The 6,599-nt window shown below is 39.7% G+C and overlaps 1 long non-coding RNA gene across 1 annotated transcript in view; it reads right to left on the reverse strand.

Annotated features, from left to right (window-relative positions):
* The window catches only part of LOC122351936, a 5,161-nt gene extending 1,863 nt beyond the window's left edge, over positions 1-3,298 (reverse strand). Inside the window, exons 1-2 of the long non-coding RNA XR_006251817.1 lie at positions 2,539-3,298; positions 574-703 (exon numbers count right to left, since the gene is read on the reverse strand). This is a non-coding gene — a long non-coding RNA (uncharacterized LOC122351936). The remainder of the gene's footprint in view (positions 1-573; positions 704-2,538) is intronic.
* Positions 3,299-6,599: the final 3,301 nt, after the last annotated feature.

Genomic DNA, 6,599 nt, shown 5'->3' on the forward strand with positions numbered 1-6,599 from the left:
CTTCTTTTTGGTTTTTACTGTACAAATTGTTACGAATTGCGAACATCGGTGGAAATAATTTGCCAGCAGATGCCAAACTATTTGACTTGTATAAATTAGACACTGCGTTAAAATAAAGGCAATGCTCATAACATATAGTATAAATTTACTTTCTGAGAAATTCTTAAGAATTTCTTATGAATGCTTTCGTAGTGCTGCAAAGAGCATAACCTGAGAGTTAGCAAATGATGACAGAATACTGTACTATTTCTGTCCGGGTTGACTGCTGGTTTTCCACACACTGTCACGCCTGCTGGTGGGATTCGATAGCATTACTTTTCCCATCAGGATGCTGTGTCCGACTCCAGCACGGGGGATATTCAATCCAACAGACACATCGTGTAGGCGGACCAATTTTTTAAGTTACCACCTTATTCCTTTTCAACGTTCATACGATAGTAGGCTTTCATTTAATGCAGATGTTCGCCCAGGGAGCAAGAAACAAATCTGAAACGGAGACTGCAGGGAAGCGCTGAGGCAGCAGAATGCTGTATTTGAACTGCGATTAATGACATTTTGGGATGCACTGCTTACTGGAGGACCGCCAGAGCTCGGTGCTTTAGCCAATGCTAACGCTAGCTGTCAGGGTTTCGAGGCGTGGTCGTCGAGCAGACGTCATCATATCCCTTCAGAAGAGTTATATCTTCCACAGACCCTTGGTAGCCTGGATAAAATCAATGCCTTTATGAGTTAGAAATGTTATCCTAGATGCGATTTAGATTTCTAATTGAGCTAACAACAAGAACAATGCATTTGAAATATCTGCAAAACGGAAATTCATTTTTACCACATAAAAACTAAAATAATGAACCCAGTTATGAGATAAAAAGCTGAAATGATAAGATACTAGGTCATTATTATGAGATAAAAAAACTGAATTATGAGATAGAAATTATAAGATACCACACCATAATTATGATAAGAAATGAACATTATGAGATACTCATAATTATGAGATAAAAAGTTGAAATGATAAGATACTAGGTCATAAAAAACTGAATTATGAGATAGAAATAGAAATCATAAGTATGAGATACTACACTATCATTATAAGATAAGAAAAAATCAACATTATGAGATACTGACTCACAATTGTGAGATAAAAGACATTATTGTGACCTTTGACAATATTGTTAAAAAGCCAAACATGAGATTAAAAAGTCATAATTGAGACAAAATGTCAAAATGATGGCATGACTTCAAATGATCAGCTACGAATTATGAGATAAAGTCTAGACTATGACATGAGTGAAAATGATGAGACAAAAAGCCAGAATTATGACATAAAAAGGCAAATTTATGAGATTAAGAGCCAAATTATGTATGCATGAGATACTACAGTAAGTCATATTTATTAGTTTTGACATTAAAAATGTCCGTTAAAAAGATCAACATTTAGTGGAGAGGAAATGAGCGAAGACAATTCATAACGTTTTGTCTAGAAGCCTTTTTCAAGGTATACAAAAAATCTGTTAGTAATGACACAAATGCACTTAATTATAAGATACTAAGTCATAATTATGCACATTTGTACTTCTTTCATAATTATGATTTAGCATGTCATTATTTTGGCTTTTAGCTCACAATCATGATTTACCAAGGCATGCTTATTTTTTAGTTATTTATTTATTGTTTTAAACAGAAATGAAAGGCTTCCACACAAGACCACTTGGTCAGCGGAGCAGATTTTGGCTCATCTTTTCCCTCTCCGGTAGGTCAGTATGAAATTATGGTTTATAAAATCAAACTAAGATGATGCCAAAACCCCCCAAAAATCTTGTTAGCGATGTCTGCAGACAAAGACACACAGTTTGTGTGGTAAACTGAGGGGGAAACGCTGACTCCTGCTCAGGAGAACTAGGTCACATATGAATGCTGCAGCTGTTTTAGGATTCCATGCTGCAATGATAACAAAAGTGCTCTCAGTCACTTGCTACAATCATTTTTTGCCAAAATAAGAACGAGCGACGATAAACAGTGGGTTCAGGTGACCCATATATTGTTCCCTTGCAAAGTTTTTGACGAATTCAAGGTCTGACAGTCACAATTGTTGAAACTGTAATTAGCTTTAATGCTGCTCAAACTCCTGTCAAGAAGCAGACCCTCCAGGAAATTGCCAAGATCTCTGGAGCCCAGCTGTGCTGTGAGAAGACCATAAAATGTGCCAATGAAATGAATGTGTTTTCACATCCTATGCTGTCATTATTTTGACCCTGGAAGCTGCCTTCACCACACATTTGCACCAAAGCTTGAGAAAAAGGAAGAAACTCTGACGTGCCTTGGAGAGGAAATTGCACAATGTTGAAATTTGCGAAACTCCATTACCGAACGCAGGTTGTTATCGTCTCACGCCAGTTTTCACACCAAATTCAAAACTTTAGTCACGTACCACTCCCCTTCATTTTTTCCTATCGCCGGAAACTCACCCTATTGTTTCGCAACACCCAGTCTGGCTGTACAACATGCATTTATATGTGCTTATGTAGGTGGAGGCCTCACCGTTTGGTTCCTGGAAGGGTGTGACGAACCCCATCGTGGAAGCTGAGCCGAAGGTCAACCAGGAAAGGCAACCTTGGGAAGCAGGAACGCTTTGCTCTGAGGAAGTACATCATAGACAGCCAGGAAGGCAACACCGCCCCAGTGAGTCAGCATTACTGCTAGGTGGACTCATTCGTACAGCGTTCTTGCGGACAGCTCTAACAAAAGGCCTAAAATTGGACCACAAGGTTGGGAATGCTCTCAAATTTGTCTTATTGTTTGGGACTGGTGTAAGATGAAAGAGCTCTTCAAAAGGGATCCATGATCCTTTGCAGAAGGACGTTTTTTGGCGTGACACCCTGCGTTCCATCCGAAAGAACTGCTCTGAAGGGTCAATCTCAGAATTATAATTTAGTATGACTTTTTTAAAATCTCATAAATTTGACTTTTTGTCCTAATTAAGATATATGTCAATTTAGAATTTTCTGTCACAATTATAACTTTTTAAGTCGTTATTATGATGCACCAAAGCATTTTCTGGTTTGAATCAGCCTCATATAAAGCCGCAGGCTCAACAGAGCAGGCTTTGACACATCGGTTTTTGGAACATAAAAAGTGAGTAAAATCAAACTAAGGTGATGCCAGAATCCTAAAAATATGGGTGACCTGACCACATGTCTCTTTTCTTTGGAAGTGAGCACATTTACTTTAGAAAAAGTCCTGAAACTGCCCCTGGTTTTACGTGGATCCTGGTTGGTGGTTCACAAGCACATTCAAGGTTTGAGGCAATCTATAAGTCACACAAAAGCTCAACGCTCTCGTCAGCATCTTTTAGGGAGTCTCTGACCATAACAAGCTGGAACTCAATGAGGCAAATCCAATTACACTTGGAGCCCGCTGTGATGGCCACGGACTAGAAGACTTCATTAAAATCACATCTACCAAATACTCCCAGACGCTCCCCCAAAATGTGATTCTCCCTTCGGTGGCTTGTATTTGATAGATCAAGGAGCTTCACCAGCGGACCACATCTTTGGCTTACATGCTCCAACACACATTCCTTTCCAGTGTGACGGAAAGATTGAGGTCAACATCTCAGAAAGCTCATTTCATCCCACATTGCCACCAGATCATATGTGGGATCAAGCAAACAGATGAATCAGACTTCTCTGAGATATGGGGGATAACCCTGTGGGGATTCACCGGAGCAGAAACTCATGTACTTAGGGGATAAACTCATGTGGCCTTCCATGAACTGGGGAAGTGCTCGTTTTCCAAGAAATAAAGGCATTATGGAAATGTTTGGTTGGGTTTTGTGTAATTCTCATGAATCCTGCATCGATGCAGTCTATCGATGAGTCAACAGATGTACCTTCCCATTTGAAACTTTAAAAAGTTCAGCTATAATAAATCACAAGACATCCATAACTTCGATGCATTAATGTGTATAAGCATTTAGATAGTAATTATCACCCGTCCAAATTGCAATCGTAATTAATAAGAACACCAAAGCAACCACCTAGCAATCATCCAGAATATCTAATAAAGAGGAAACTACTTTCATTATAAACAGGAAGAAAACATCATAATGCCATAGCAACCTATTATCCACTCAAAACACCCTAGTAACGGCCTAACAACCAAGCAATGCCCTAGAAAGTGAGGGGAGAATCTTTTTAATGCCAGAATAAGCTTGAGAAACTATTTTCATGCTAAAAAATCTCCATAATTCCATAGCAACCGCACAGCATATGCTCAGAGCACACCTAGTAACTACATACTGTACACCCTAGTAATCACCCAGAATATTAAAGAGACATGGAAGATAATGTCGCAACACCCTAGCAATCCGATGGAATAAACCTAACTACTTTAGAGAACTATTTTATAGCTGCTGGCAAATTATCATTCAAAGGTGATAATCTAGAATTGTTTCTGTTTTCAAGCTGAATATTGGAGCTGAATATTTAAAAACACCATTGGCAGATTCCAGATCATGCTTAGTTATAACTATACTTTTAAAAATCAGTTTATTACTGTACAGTAAATGCACTGTATTACATCCACTCCCAAAGTTGTTACTTAAATTAAAAAAAAGCACTTTCTGGCAGCTGTGCCCTCATGTGACGGAGGGGTTTAATGCCTCTCCCATTCTTTAAATAAAAATTAATTAGGAGCGCTGGTGCCATCCCGTCCCAGTGGAGATTTCCAGGCCGCTGCATCACGCTGGGCTCTTGTTTTCATTGGTAGGTGCACTGGAACCTGGAGCCAGGAGGTTAAATGTGGAAAGTGGGTCTTCTGGCCAGCCATCCACAGTCCTGGCGCCACAACCGGCCTCACCTGTCTGCTCCGTTTGAGTTCTGACAGCCGAGGAACTCTCAAACTGAGAGCGGGGAGCTCATTCATTCATCCCTGCTGCAGACAACATCCTATTCATTTAGTTACCGAGCCGAGCGTCCCCTGACGAGTGTTGTTAGTAAGCCACACCGCCGGCGAACAGGACTCGTGGCTTGCTGAATTCGGCGTCTGCTGGGCTCGTTAGTGGAGGGGGATGAAGGGAGTGGGCGGGGTTTCCTGCAGGAAGGAAGTTAGCTCTGCAGAGGGCCTTATGGGCCCCTGGGGAAGAACGCCCTAAACCAGCCCACTCCGCCTCGCTCGGGCTCCTTTACCTCAACGTCACCCGACACTTCCCAGAATTTTCCTCTCACTGGGGTTTCAGGCATCACAGACCCGGAGTGGAGGTGGAAATGAAGAGCGGACGGTGCGTATTGACACAAGGCCAACCTACAGATGAAATTATAATAATGTTTTTTTTCAGAGTTCAGGCCTGGTGTGTGTGTGTGTGTGTGTGTGTGCGGCAGGTGAATCCAGAAAATTTGTCAACCCTAATACAGTTTTTTACTAACTGCAAAAATGCATTTGACGTTATTTAACATACATATTTTACATAAATACACTGACTAGCTGCATTGCATCAACCCAAAAACCTGCACAATTCAGTGAGAATTGTCAGCATATAGATATATATATATATTTTTTAAAATTACAATAATAATAATTATTATTTTAAATAACAGCAATAATTCTCCCAAAACATTCATATTTATTATTATTACTACAATTCAAAATAATCATATTTTAAAACATATTTACCAGTCAGGACTCCGGGGTTGCATGATCAGAAATCATTCTAATATTCAGAGTTGCAGTATTTTGCTTTCAGGATTGCTTGCCATAATTTATTTATATTTATATAAACATCATTTATTTGAAATATATATCCATCCATCTATCTAGAGTTTATTTGTTTTATTTAAGTTATGTTATTATTGTGTTAGTTAGCTGTGTTTTGATGTTGACCAGTTTAATGCATCCTTGAGAAATTTTATCAATAGAACCTACTGACTGCAAACTTTTAATCAGTAGTCTGTGTTCACGTCAGAACAGTATTTAGTGCGCTAGATGGTCCACGTGCTCCTGAGCTTCATAAGGTGCAATGCACATGAAATCTAAAGCAGTGGTTTTCGTCACATTGTAAAGCCATCAGACAGTGGGCGTCTCTCCGAGTCGTCCTTCCATGAACATTATGAATCTAACAGAGCTCAGATTCACTCCGACACAGGAGTCCCACCTGAGTCAAACAGAGACAGAGAGGAAGGAAAGACAGCGTCTGTCGGTCAGACATACAGGGTTCACGGCAACTGTATTAACTCTAACCATGCCAGACTCAGATGGTGTTTAAAGGAGCAGCTCATAAAAAAAAAAGTCAATTCTATCATCATTTACCCACTAATTCTGTAAAATACTCATTTTGTGTTCCCCTCCTTTTGAGCATCATCGTCTGTGGAGCATCTTCAGACTCGATTCATTTCAGTACAGTGTGAATCAACAGCCATTAGAAGTTCGAAATAAGTTTTTTCATGAGAAACAAAGCGGTTATTTTCGGTTTTAACTCAGTCAGACATGGCAGGGGTGAATATGGAGCAGTTGGCTGTTGAATGTGTTTCCTTTATGGGAATCTGTGATACTAGCTGCACGGAAAACGAATAAAAACAAATCATGTCTGCAATGAGTAAAGTCTT

This window comes from Puntigrus tetrazona, chromosome 1 (assembly GCF_018831695.1).
Source record: "Puntigrus tetrazona isolate hp1 chromosome 1, ASM1883169v1, whole genome shotgun sequence".
NCBI classification, from domain to species: Eukaryota; Metazoa; Chordata; class Actinopteri; order Cypriniformes; family Cyprinidae; genus Puntigrus; species Puntigrus tetrazona.